The sequence below is a fragment of the Platalea leucorodia genome (assembly GCF_965183815.1).
Source record: "Platalea leucorodia genome assembly, chromosome: 8".
Classification (NCBI taxonomy): Eukaryota; Metazoa; Chordata; class Aves; order Pelecaniformes; family Threskiornithidae; genus Platalea; species Platalea leucorodia.
In genome coordinates this window covers 41,379,466-41,393,106 of record NC_138830.1, presented here as the reverse complement: position 1 = coordinate 41,393,106, position 13,641 = coordinate 41,379,466, and the positions used below count along the sequence as shown (strand labels likewise).

Below are 13,641 nucleotides of genomic sequence, written 5' to 3'. Positions count from 1 at the left end.
CCCCCTCATGCCAGGGGTGTTAAAGGCCGGTGCCCGAGGCGAGGCTGAGGCGATCCCGCCGGAGGAACGGCAGCGGTGCGGGGCGGGATCCCGCCTCCCTCCCAGCCGCCTCTGAGGGGCCAGCGGCCGCCCCGCCACCCGCCAGGGGGCAGGCGGGGCGCTGCTGGTGCCGCCGCCGCCGCCGCGCGCGTCCCGCCCTCACCGCGCCGGGGAGGCTCCGCGGGCCCCGGAGACACCTCAGGCGGCGGAGGTGGAGGCGGAGCGCCCGGTCCTGACCCGCTGCCCCGCCGCTGCTCGCTCCTCTTCCGCGGGCCGCAGGTGAGAGACCGCGACGGAGGGGAGCTGCCCCGGGTGGGTGAGGGCCGGGGGGTCGCAGCCCGCTCTCGCGGAGCGGGGCCGCGGGAGCCCGCGGGTGGCCACCGGCCACCCGCGGGCTCCCGCGGCCCCGCTCCGCGGAGCACGAAATTAAAAGCGTCGAAGACTTAATAAGTTTCTTAGAGAATGGTTATTTACTACCCCTTATCACACCACTTGATACACTTGGGAGCAGCGGGCGAATTTTCAGGCCCGTAAACTTTTCCTCAAGTTTATTTTGCTTAGAAAAGGCAAATTTGGTAAGCTGTGAGGCCTGATAATTGACGTGTGTTTCTGCATACCGGATGAATGGAGAAGTTATTCGCTGGGTTTGTCTGTTGCGTAGTAGTGCCCTCGAAAGCCAAAAGCTGACTCTTCTGTGACGGAGTATTTTGAATCGTTTTTTGCTTGTACTTTTTTAGCATAGTAGGGCTTTGAATTGCTGAAAGAGGTACTTAAATATCCAGGGAAAACTTGAAATATCTGTGGAAGGTCGGTTCATGTCTCTTACTGCTGAACAGGTAAGTCACTTCTAATCTCGGTAGGGCGTGTTACGGCATTTCTAGAACAAGTAAGTGCTCTGTGTTAATAAAGGGAGTAAAGCGTTTTAATACATAGTACAGTGTTTGATCATTATTGCTAGGCTCTTATGTTTGTGGGTGGCAGATGAAGTGTATCATTTAGCAGGGGCATATTGTCACCGATGACCTGGGACCGTACTAAAGTTTGTTGAACCTGAAACTTCTTTTACGACCAGTAAGGACATGGTCAGCAGAAGTGCTGAAGACTGGCAAAGACACTGTGAAAGCATTTTTGGACACGCAAAGTGAATATGCAGTGTAATGTTTGAATTTGGTTCAGTGTAGAAGTCTGCTTTTCTCCTGTCAGATATGTTATACTTTATTTGTATTGCAGTGTGCCTGACACACTTGGTCACGGACCAAGACCACGCTGTGCTAAGTGCTGTGCAATATAAGGTGGGGAAAATCCACGCAAATGCATCTGAAAACTGTGTTTTTGATTCTGAAGTGGTTGTGATTTATTATAGGAAATAAAGTGTCCTGTGCTGGACACTGCAATATGAAAATTTCTTCATAGTGAGAAATAGGATGTAACTGTACCTGCATTAGGGACGTTACTGCTTTGTGCTAAGATTCATGATGCAAGGGATTTTTTTTTTTTTTTTTTTTAAAAAAAGGGAGCTAGGAACTTTAAAAGGAACTCTCCTTTAAAAAAGGAAATATGAACTTGGTTACTTTATGTCTCAAAAGGAGAAGTACCACAAAGAAATTCTATAGCTATTATATATTTTGAGGATAAATAAGAATAACATGGTGTTGTCATTTTTTAAAATATTATTTTTAAGCAAGCAGGATTCTAGGAGAGAAAGTTTCTGGGCGGGTTTAATGATTGTGTCTAGGTCCGAAATAAATAAATAAACAAACAGCGTGATTGTGTGTTTTGGGGGGTTTTGTTTGTTTGTTTAGGTATCCTGACCTTTCAAATGTTGAAGTCCTGATCTGGAAGTTTTTATATGATCCCCTGTAGGTGGAAGACGAATGTGTTGCAGGTCTATGTTAAGACCTGTGATACAGCGTACTCATGGTATCTTTGTGTGTATAGTGAACTAAGTACTTATAAGAACAGCCTTCATTGCAGTGGTTGACATTAAAACCAGTATTTGCCAAAGACACTGACACATTGACAGTTTCCCCCTATTCAGAAATGTAGAATGGAAAATGAGGAGTATGTGGAATACCACTCTGAAAACAGTAAGCCAATACTGATTTCTAATGGCCATTATAGCATGTTATTTATGCTTCCAGAAGCCATTACTAACAGCAATTAGGGTCATTGGAGGTTCTTGTAAAGCAGCCATTAAACTTCTTAATTTTTTTTTTAATGAAGCTAATGTCAACACTATTAAGAGTAAACAAGGAAGATACTTCATTCCCTAATGTACGTGGATATTTATGTTCTCATGGTTTGTGCTAAGTGAAAGAGCAGGTGCTGGTTGAGAGCTAATTAGTTTAGGTGTTAGCCTAGAGACAGATGATCATTGTCTCCCGTTAATGTGGGTGTTTGTGTAATTGCCAGTTGCTCTTAGATTAAAAAAAAGAAAAAGGCAATATCCCCCCTGGAATTACAAAAAAAATCTCTGAATTGAATTCTTGGATTTATTCTTGGGTTACATCTTTGACTTGGATTTAACAGAATTTATCAACATGACTCATTCTGATTTTAATTTATTATGAAGGCTGTAAAACATAGGTTGAAATACCTCGCCCAGTGATTCCTCCCTCAGTCTCATGGTTTGTGTTGAAGCTATGTTTTATTTTTCTGGAAAAGGATCCAGTCTACCTGGATTTGTTTGGTATTTCGGTTTAATAAAATGTCATAGTCAAACTGCCCTAAGTGTCTGCAGGGCTTTCGTATTGAAAATGTCATTTGGGACTTTTTCGATGTGGATTTTTTTTTTGTGTGTGTAAATCAAAGATTGTTTTATTATCATAAGAAATCAATCTGGGAATTGAGGTGCGTAAGAGCCGATAGCCAATGCAATTGGTGTTGTCCTCTAGCTTACAGAGAGTTGTCTGGTTCAGTGCCGCTTTGGCTTAGCGAAGCGTGAGGGTCTGTGTTCGCTAGCAGTGAGCGCGCGTTGGCTGCTGTCTGCCCCGCTCGCTTGTTTCTGCTGTTCCTTTGGGCTGGATTTGGTGCTCTGTGTGAGAAACATCTGTGTTCACAAGCAGTTCCGAAGATTTAAGCATACTGTTAAAGTGGAGTTACAGGCCTTACTTAAACCAAGAAGGTTTTTCAGATGAAAATTGGGACCCGGCTGAGCCAAAGATTGCTCTTTTCTTCTCTAATTAGAGCCCAGTCAGTATTCAAATTCTTAAATGCAGTCTCTGTAAAGCGCTATTTGTGGAGCTAAGCTAACCAGTTGTTTCAAAGACCTAATACTGCATAAATAGGGAGATAATCTATTATACTAGCATCTGCAAAGTTTCAAGATGATTATTTGCTAAGCTGACAGGATGTTACAGCATGAAATAGTTTGTAACCACTGTGCAGTTATATCATCTTCTATTAAAATAAGGAAGTGCAACTTCTTCCTTAGATCATTATGGTATATTTCATGAATAGTAAATGTCTTGCGTGTGCTGAAAAACATATTTTATATTTCACATTTTGAAAACAGTAAAGACATTGATCTGGGATTTCCTCATACTCTTATTTAAAAAACCACAACATTTTCACCTGGAAAAAATGCCGTCTTTAAAAAAAATTCTAGGAGCTTTATAACACTTTTATCTCATAATAAAAATCATTATCATTGTTATCTCCAGAGCCTTGCAAATCACTTCAAATAACTATTGCTGTTGCTTACCTTTTGCCTCTTATACCATCCTATCTTCCAGAGTCACCTTGAGTAGGATCCAGGCTCTGTCTTGCGGCACCAAGCAGCAGGGTAGTCCATATATGCAGGCAGAGGAGCAAGCAATAAATTTGATCTTTCCTTTGGAAGTGTTTTCCTTTGCTTAATAAGCATAACATACAATAGTGTAAATATGCTGTAATAATTCTTCCTGCACATCATGTGTAGGTTGCTACTGCTCAGTGTTATCTCTTCAGAGTTAGTAAAATTAAGGTGTAAAAGGTGAAATAATTTTATCTGGGTTATTCAAAGATAAGTGTAAAATTTAAGTAGAACATAGAGCTGCTGTTCCTTTTCTAATCAAGGCATTGCTTTACCACAGTAGCTTGGAGTTATGATGTGAGTTTGTGTCAAAGTGTATCCTTCAAACTTACTCGTTTTGTGTAGCCTGTTTTCAGTAGCATTTTTATAAAAATCAAATAAACCACCTCTTCTGTGGCAACCAGGCTGCTGTTCTGATTTTTACAGCACAGGCCCTGCAGTTCAGAGGCTTCAGGTCTGTTGGTGCTTTAAAGACGAAACAAAGTCAAAGTTGGCTCTCATGTGACGCGGCCCGCACATACCACTTTTCCTAAGAGCTTCCTTCACAGGTAATGGCCAAAATGTTCCTCTCTTTAACAGCTGTTCTGCAATCCTCATTTCGGCATTAAAAGTAGCTTCTGGTCTGTAATTAGAGAGAAGGAACAAACAGGGTGTGTTTAACTTCTGTTTCTGGGCATAAAACTAAGTGAAGAAGTAATACATTCTAGTTAAAAACAGAAATAACAAAAGCTTACCAAGGCTGTAACTAACGGTGTCGGTCAGAGAAAGGTGACAAGTTTCTTTGAATATGGCTGGCTGTTTGTGGCACCTACTCTCTGAAGTGCCCCAGCGCTATGCGTACGTCTGCGTTCGCTGTAGCGTACGTGTTTGCTGTGCTCAGGTAGCTTGCGGGGTCTTCTGGTAAAGATAACTGAACGAGATAATTTTTGGACTCATTCTCCGGTGTCCTGCATCGCAGTTTGCTTACGAGCAGTGATAGGGCTGTGTATCATCTTCTGTGTGATACAGAAACAAGTACTGTTTGACATGCAGGTTGTCATTCAGCCCACAACAAAAGGAATGCGTTTTTCCGAGATGCTCAGCAAGTAATAGCAATAAATTCTTTTTTTTATGATGCTGCCTTGTAAATGGCTGGTTGTAAACCCGCAAGCATACTCTTATAGTATAATCAATATGAAAATGTTTTAAAAGGACTTTGATTAAGTTGTAAGGTCTTAAGAGCGCATGTTTTATTTCAAGGAAGGAGACAATACATTAAGTGTTTTATAGGTAGATAAATGTAGAAATAGTTTACATGTGACTGTTACTTTGTTTTTAATTTGTTACTTGTTGCTCTATCAAGTTTTGTTATGACTAATAATGGTGAGTTTCTGTGAGTTTCATTGAGTAGAATAAAATATTTCAGTAAGATGCTCTTCATTTGTAATATAGCCTGGGTTTTAGTCATTACTTACTTAATGTCCAATCTGCGACATTTTCTGCTTTATTTATATAAAAATTATAATATATTTATGCTAGGGTGTTCTTTTAAAGAACTAGTTGATGATCAAACCACCTAGCAGTGACTAATTCTTACTCAGATACCGTTTTCCATCCAAGTAACCAAAATGGTGAGGAAACAAGGGTGCCAGTAGAATGACAAAGCACATGAAAGGGCTGGGCCTGAGTGCAGCTGGGAAGGAGCTGTCAAAGGTGGATTCAAGCAGACTGAGCTCACTGACGTTTATTCAAAGTCAGCTGAAATTAATGGAAATGGGCAATAAAACTCTGATCATTTAAATGCCAGATATTCTTAGCACCTGGCTCATGTCAACCTGAGTCCATCTGTTACGATATTTCAGGCAGGGCCTGCTTGCTGAAACAGGCTCAAACTTAGGCTGAGGGGAAAAAAACAGATTGGGTCAAGTTGAGAAAGGATAAACTTTGTACTGGGGCTTTTCTCTGTGTCTATGTCTTTTTCTCTTTTATTGCTACTGAGCTTATGTGGGACTAACTAAAAAAGAATTCCAGTAGCAGAACAGCATTTCAGTTTCAATTTCCTCATTTGAAAGGAAGCCGGGGTACGGCTATCAAAACTTTCTCACTTCCTGACACTTTCTGCCTGATCTTCTGCTCCTCCTTTGCTGGCAACTTCAGCCTGCTGCTGGGAAGGTGGCTGTCGTTTCAGTACCAGGGAAACGAATGTTTCTGTATTTGTGACATACACATTTATTGGAGTAAACTAAAATAAATGACAGAAGACGTGAGAAATGTGTGTAGTCATTACTAGTACATCTTAATCAGGAACTGAGTTTTGAAGTGAAAATGCTTTAAAATTCTTACCACGGATAAAGCTGGTTAATCAATTCTGATACTTGAATTGTGCAAGTTCTTACTGTCCTGCTTACTCTGTGTAGTACATATACTAGTGTACGTAGGCCCTGTGTGGTTTATTAGAAGACAGGAGAAAAACAGAGGCAAAGAATACACCTGTGGATTTATAACTTGTAGGCTATTGGCCTGATTTATTTCAGTCCGCCGTCAGAAGGAAGGGTAGGTGTTGCGGGATATGAGCCTTTTCCCTTGTGCTGGCTCAGAGGAGCATCTGCAATTCTGCTTGTGAGGGGGGAAAACGAGTGGGCGCATCTTGCAGGCTAAAGCCGTGATCCTGAGGTGCGCCCCATCTCTGCGCTTGGCAGTGATCAGCAGCAAGCAGGCGGGGTGGAGTGTGCCCCTTGGTTTGACTGTCCAGACAGCTGTATGGCTGGAGCTCTGAAGGAGCCTGGCTGGGTGGGAGAAGAGCCTGGAAGGTCTCTCCTCCCGCGAGCCCTCTGGCTGTGGACTTTTAACCCGAAAAATCTTTTTTCTTCCGCTAGAATTGACATAATCTGGCAGTCACTTCGCAATCTTGTGAGCTGGTTGAGGTTTGGGTTTTTGGGGCCCGATTTTGCTCTACTGTGGAGTATTCATGTAGTTCATTAATTTAATGATTTTTTTTTTTTTTTTTTTTTTCTTCCAGCAAGGGCTTGCATATTATGTACAGGAGGGCACAGCTGCTTTTGGGAATGTCCTGGGAACTTTAACTCCCTTTCTGCTCGCTAGTTATGTAAAAATTAGTAATGATGGCTGTGTAAAATATTATTTTTTCTAGAAATATTCTTATATGACTTTGAATATAAATGCAGGCATAAATGCAATGAAGGGTGTGATTTTTATGGTGTAGCTAAGCTGGCTCAACGAGCAGCTGTCACTAAAAGCGGGCAGCGCTGCTCGCTTCCTGCTCCTGTGCTCCCACCCCTCCCTGAAGTCAGGACTGGTGCTCATCTGACCTGCTGGTGAGCTGATTCATGGAACTAAAAGGGCAAAAAGCTATTTTTTAATAGGATAAGCATTTTTTTTAAGTCTGATTTTCTTTTTTTTTTTTTTTTTTTTTTTTCTTCTTTCTTTCTTCCCTTCTGTAGGAACAGAACAGCCAGGCTAGAGGAAGTGGCAAGAACGTATTGTTGAACTTCTGGACAGACAGGCGGGGACGGTTCCCTCCTTCAGAGGTGGCTGTACTGTAAACTGTGCTCCTAATTATCCGAGTAGTAAGTTATACTTCTGCAGACATGCTGGAAAAGTGACCTGGCCTGTGTTTGGATTTGAGGTATTGCCAATTGAATTGTCAACCCAATTCCAGTATTTCTTAAGCAAGAGCTCTGCTCCTCTGCTGTACTTGTACAGCAGGAAATGAATGTGAAAATATTTCACTGTAGTACTTTTTAAAAATCACCTATAGTTTTTTGCAAGTTCCTGAGGAGTATCCTGTTTTGGATTTAGTAGTTTTTACTTTTTATTTTTAGTCTGCTTAATTGTAATACAATAACAGTTACAAGCCTCCCACTCCCTTTTTCCTCAGGATGCTGCACTTTTAAAATAAGGCAGAAGATACATTGCAGCACTATAGTGACAGTTGTGTTGGCATATATTGTGATTTCTTTAAGAAAGTGCGGTGTTATTGCACGTAACATAGTAATACAAAATTCATAGCTGCTGGAAGGTAGTAAAAGCTAGGAGCTGCTATGAGAAAGTGAAAATTTAATTTGATAACAGTATAAACACCATGTTTAGCTTTCAAAGAAATAGGAAAAAACCTAGTATAGTTACTTTGTAAAAACAATTTGATGCAGTTCTTACAGTGCCACAATACGCAAAATTCCACACAGGCAGTTTTATCTTCCCTGGCGAGCTGACGTGTTGATTACTTGCATATTCAGAGCTCACTTGCAGTGTTGTAGAACATGATTTAGTGACACAAGTTGTCAGTGTGAGCAGAACTCCATGTGGGTGTTAATTGCTTCTGGTCAAGTGCAGACCAATAAATTAACAATGTTGCTAGATAAAGGAGATTAACTTGGAATTAATGAATAATATATGGGAATAGTAAGGGGGAAATTTTGTTTTTCAAGATTCTGAGCAGATTTAGGCAAGAATTAAGAGTTGTTCTTTTCTTATATTGGCTCTGTGTTCCGTAACTGTTTATCAAACATGTCTACACAGGGAATTTGGATGTAGTTGTAGCTAAACTGGTTTACCAGACAAGCATTAAACACTTGTTTTACATGTTGAATTAATTTTTGTCCTACATTTATGCAGGCTGTTGTATTTAGAAATGTATTCTGCTGCACTTGTTTTGAACTGCATTGAAATATGGGTCCTTAGTCAGTGACGGTTAGGCTTTTCTTGGAGCTATATTATATATATATATATATATAAAAAAAGATACATATACATGTATATGTATTAATAAAACTAACTAAACTGTCATTTTTGGAGGCTATAGAATCTAAAAGATACTTGTGCTTGTTTCTTTTTATCTTTCTGGATGGCTTCTCATAATGTTCCGTGTAGCAGTATCCCAGGCATCATTCTTTGGGCTTGTGCATTTACAAATGGATAACCAATGTTTTAGAAAGCACTTGCCAAAAAAAAAAACAAACCCCAAACCCAAAACTTACTACTTGCTGGTAAGTCTGAGGAGTGTTGGCTGTAGAAAGTATGGGAAATCTGGGAATCAGAAAGCTGGGCATCAGTTAATTTGCTTTCTCATTTAAACCAAGGCAAGGAGTGAGGCAGCACTTCTCCAGTGCAATGTATTCAGAGTGCTGAAAGCTCTGCTGAATAACATAGTGTTTAGTCAGAGTAGCTGGAAAGAGGGTGAGGTATTGCAGTTCTTACATGCTATAAAAACATTCTCACTAGAAATAGAGGGGCTTTCACGGGGGGGGGGGAGAAGCAGGGCAGGGGGAGGAGAAAGGTCTCCTCTGCCTGCAACTTACAGTCATCCCATTTCTGTGAGTGCAGAGCCACAGCTGAAGAAAAGCTAATTATATTGTATAATAATAATACTATAGTGGACCTGGGAAAAACTTGCCCCAATGCAGAGTCAGGCTAGGTTAGTGATACCGTTGAGATGGAGACTCTGGAGATACCAAAAGGGGGAAGGCAGCGTGTGTCTTCTGGAAACCTGGTGTGCTTTAAAAGCACTTTTGCATGTGGCTACCTAATGTGTTAGAGATCAGACTGTCCAGAAATATTTTTATGAATTGCTGTGACGTGAGCTCTGCTCTCAGAGCAGTGGCCTAGCAGTGGGCAGGGGAAGCGTGTATACTCCAGGTGGGGAACAACTCCATCCCTCTTTTCAGTGTCATGGTTGAATTTTAATAAGTTCTCTTCTTGTATGGTAGTTAGTGGTGGTGTCACCATGATTCATGCCTTCTCTACAAGACACCAGCTATTGTGTCCACCCCATATGTAACTGCTTTAAGCACCTTGGGGTTCTGGGTGCTGCCTCTCTGGGCTTGCTTACTGAGCTGGGACGTTGGGAACAGCTGCCCTGGACCTTAAAATCAGTGCTGACTCTCTGCATCTGTTAAAGTAAAATTCTGCAGAGCCCCATCTGTTAGGAACTCCTAACTCTTGGAGGCATGAGATAGCTGACAGTCAAAGACACATAGCTAGTTGTAGAGGGAATTTTTAAAGCAGTTTTCCAGGTGATGCTGGAGATTGCGGGTCAATGGAAAATAAAATATACTGCATGCCATTCCCTGAATCTCCCAAAGTGTTCTTTGGGATTTGATCGATGCTTTCCAGGGTTCCCATGTCCCCATTCCTGTACTTGATGCCCCCAGCGCAGGCTTTTCTTTGCTCTGTGAGAAGGATCCAAGCAGACTTCGATTCCCTTGCTGTTCCCTCTGCTGCTCTGTGACCCTCTGGTCAGTTGCAAACCCTTGGGTGGTCTGTTGCGTGGTTACCACACAATTTGAGTTCAGACCTGAAAAACTGGTTTTTACAGGCACTAACCACCTGTTCTGCTGGGGAACGGCCCAGGTAATTGTGGATGGTCTTTAATGATGTCTTGTTCAGCAACGGAGGCTGAGCGCTGCTCCTCCCTCTGTGCAATGCCATACAACCAGCCCTTCCTAGCTGTGTTCCCTTTCTTGAACAAAAGAATGTTACGTTTAAAGAGCTTTAGTAATGTCCAGCTGAGCTTCAGAATATGTATGGAGGTTCCTGTGATAGTTATAAGGAATTTGTGATTGCAGAGTAGAGCTGCTTATGATAGCATTGTTTCCTCACCCATTCCAGAAGTGAGCGCAGTCAGGCTGCGTGTATGTCTTCTAACATAAATTCTTACATCAGCAGAGCAACTCAGTAATTACGGCCACACTAGTTTTTCGACAATAATTGGGCAGGTAACATGCCTGCGTTCTAACCTAACAGGATGACTGCACAAAATGTTGCCAGTGTGTTTAACACGCTAAAATGTCTTAGTTATTACCTGTGTATAATGTTATCCTACATAAGGTAAATGTGAGACAGGTTGTTCTACTTTCCTTTACAGGAGGCTATGAGTGTGTACCTTGGCAGTTGCTATGGTAGATTTTACATGCTATCAAATCTCACGTTTTAATCAATCTACTAATAATTTATTTGTGTAACTAGGTAGTTAGTTTTCTTTACCATGGTAGCCTTTAAAAAAAAAAAAATCTTTAAAATCTGGATAATTTGATGATTTGGACAGACCGTTTGTAGAACACAAACTGTGTTGCATGCCTTTTGATTGCAAATAATACCTGTGTCAGAATGATCCCAAGATGTAGTTAGTTTTATGTAGGTCTAAGCTGCTTGGGATGTTTGCCTGTATTCCCATAAACTATTAATAATTGTTAATTCTTTCCTATGTTGATATATAGCTAACAGGACGGAAAGGTAGGCAACAGTGGTTTTTGCCCACCTGCCGTTTCTCTGTTTAAAAAAAAAAACAAGCCTTTTTTTACAAGGTAGTAACCTGGGGCAGGGGAAGCACCCTCCTTGCAATATTGTCAAACATAGCTTTTGGTTATGTGTCGTAAAAAAAAAAAAAAAAAAAAAAAAAAAAAAAAATTCAAAACTGTAAGGCTCATCTTTCACTTGCCTGATGAATTTTGATCTATTTTTGGCCTAAGTTGAGTTTTTCTGTGGTCAAGTGCTAAAAGCTTTGTTTGAAACACAATTTTTGTGATTTAGTGTCCGCTAAAAATGTCTGCTATCATTAATATTCTGATAAAGCACTAACCTTGTGAGCCAGAAGACTAAATCATTCTTATAACTTCCTTCCTGTCTTAATGGAGAAGTCAGCAAACTTTTAAGCACTTTCCTTGGGCCTATGACTTATATTTTTATATTTCCCTATAATAAAATATTAGTTTTATATTTCAGGCACAGTAAATGAAGGAATATATGGTTAAGATTATATGTTATGCTTCTGGAATATGCCGTACGGTTTTGTATTGACGCAGCTGCTGTGGTTTTGTACTTTACTATAGCTTGTTTGTGCAAGAGACAAATTTTTGAACAAGAACTAGAGGTACAACCTTCTCAAAGTAGGAGTACTGACACAAACATCTACTTTTATTGATGAGCTTCCTGGCTTTTTTTTTGTTTGTCTTCTGCCAGAATGAGAATATGCCATTTCTTATTTGGAAATTCTTGACCTCCTGGATTTACCATGCAGTCCGAGTTCCTTGATGCATCATTGGCTGAATTGTCCCTATTCCTTAGACTGACCTCCTGTTAATCATTTCTGTAGGGTCATAAAAGTAGGGCAGACGGGGAGAGTCACTGAAGCGCTCGGAGGAGGAGCAGACATCAGGCCAAGTGCTGCTGCCTGTCTGTAAGGGAGAGGATCGGACCTCTGGGCTGGTCTGCATCGGCTCTGGGGAGATCGCGCGCGGCTGTGATCGCAGTTCCTCGGGCACGGGGAGGGCTCCACCCCAGTGCCACATTCTGCCTTCGCAGTATGAACTGCAGGAAGAAACGTTAGAATTACACACATACGTAGTGGTATTTAATTCAGCGTTTTTTTCTCAGAGTTATGACTTTTATGTATTGCTTTTTGTTTAAGTGATAGGTTTCTAAACACATTTTTGTGCTAGCTTCCAGGCTTCATGTCAGCCAAGGGAGGATACTTCCGGGGAAATCAAGCAACACTTACAATAATTAATACATCGATTCTTTTATTTGCTGTCATGAATACAATTTTCTGTAAATATAAACTTTTTTTATTGTGAGTGACTTGAATGCTTGCTTTATATTCACAGGACAGATTTCTTTTCAGCCGTGATGATGATAAAGCAGACATCTAGTATTCATAGTACATGTAAAATATCCCTTGTACTTGGGATGCTTGATTGCAGCTTTGGTTTTACTTTATTTTACTTTTTTTGCACGTCATCCTGTCTAGGAATTCAGGATTTCATAAATCGGTGTTTTGGGTGGAGAGTTCAGTGAATGTTAGTTTCTATGTTCATTGTCCCTAGCTGTTGTCTAAATATAGAAACCTTTTCTTAATGCTGTCTTAATTTGTGGTTGATATCTGCTACTGACAGTGTACAATCTGTTTCCCAATGGGACTCTTTCTTCTTTTACCTCAGTGATTTTTTTGGAACATCACTTGACCTGTTAGTACCTTTCTTGCAAATCTGCTATGTCTCCCCCACACACTTTGTTTAAACTCCGTCTAAAGCTGAGAGTTTGTGTGAAAGACAGTCTTTTTCTATGCTTGTCACTGAACATATTCAAGCAGTTGTGTCTTTTTGTAAAAACACTGTGGAGCAACAATAATGTTTTGAAACTTAAGTTTTGACTGTTTGCTTGTATTTAATTTCAACTTATTTTCTCATCTGTTTTTTGTGCTTGAACATGCTTCTATGTGTACTTAACAAAGAGAAGGTGATGAAGTTATTGGTATAGTCCAACATATATGTGCCTGAACACATACATTATCAAACAGTAACTACTTACAGTCACTTTAAGGAGTTGATTAGATTTTTTTTTTTTAACAAAAATACATACCAGACATTTTCACTTACATTTTGTCCTTTCCCTTCCTCATTTCTGACTTGCTGTAGTGTCTGTATGCTTACCATGGTGATAAAGTAGTAAAAGTCTAGGTGTAAACCAGTGTTTTATGATTTAAATAAATGTTACAGCATTTTTATGTCTGTATGTAACATGTAGAGTAGCTAAAAATGTAGATATGCCTGTTTTATGCATGGTTTAGGTCACTGAAGGGTTGCATATGGCTTATATTTTTCCTTACTCTGAAACATTTGGGTATTAGCTCCTGGATGAAGTAGGCTGACTCAGTGAAAGATATGAATATAGGATTTGTCATATTGTGCATTGTGTTGTATTTCAGTGGTTTCTGCTCAATTTGTTAAATTTTTGCCTTTGAGATACTTTCTCTTTCAGGCATCATGGTATTCATAGTGAAACTTTCTGAAAGTCAGTTAAATGACTTAATTTAA

General features: G+C 40.5%; 1 protein-coding gene across 3 annotated transcripts in view; it reads left to right on the top strand.

The window, feature by feature from the left end:
• The first annotated feature begins 243 nt into the window (after window positions 1-243).
• Window positions 244-13,641, top strand: part of ADCY7 (adenylate cyclase 7) — a 68,061-nt gene continuing 54,663 nt past the window's right edge. For 2 of the 3 annotated variants that reach the window (XM_082319528.1, XM_082319527.1), the window contains exons 1-2: window positions 244-318; window positions 7,273-7,457. The gene's annotated coding sequence lies outside the window, so the exon portion shown is untranslated. The remainder of the gene's footprint in view (window positions 319-7,272; window positions 7,458-13,641) is intronic. The other variant, XM_082319529.1, reaches the window with a different exon arrangement.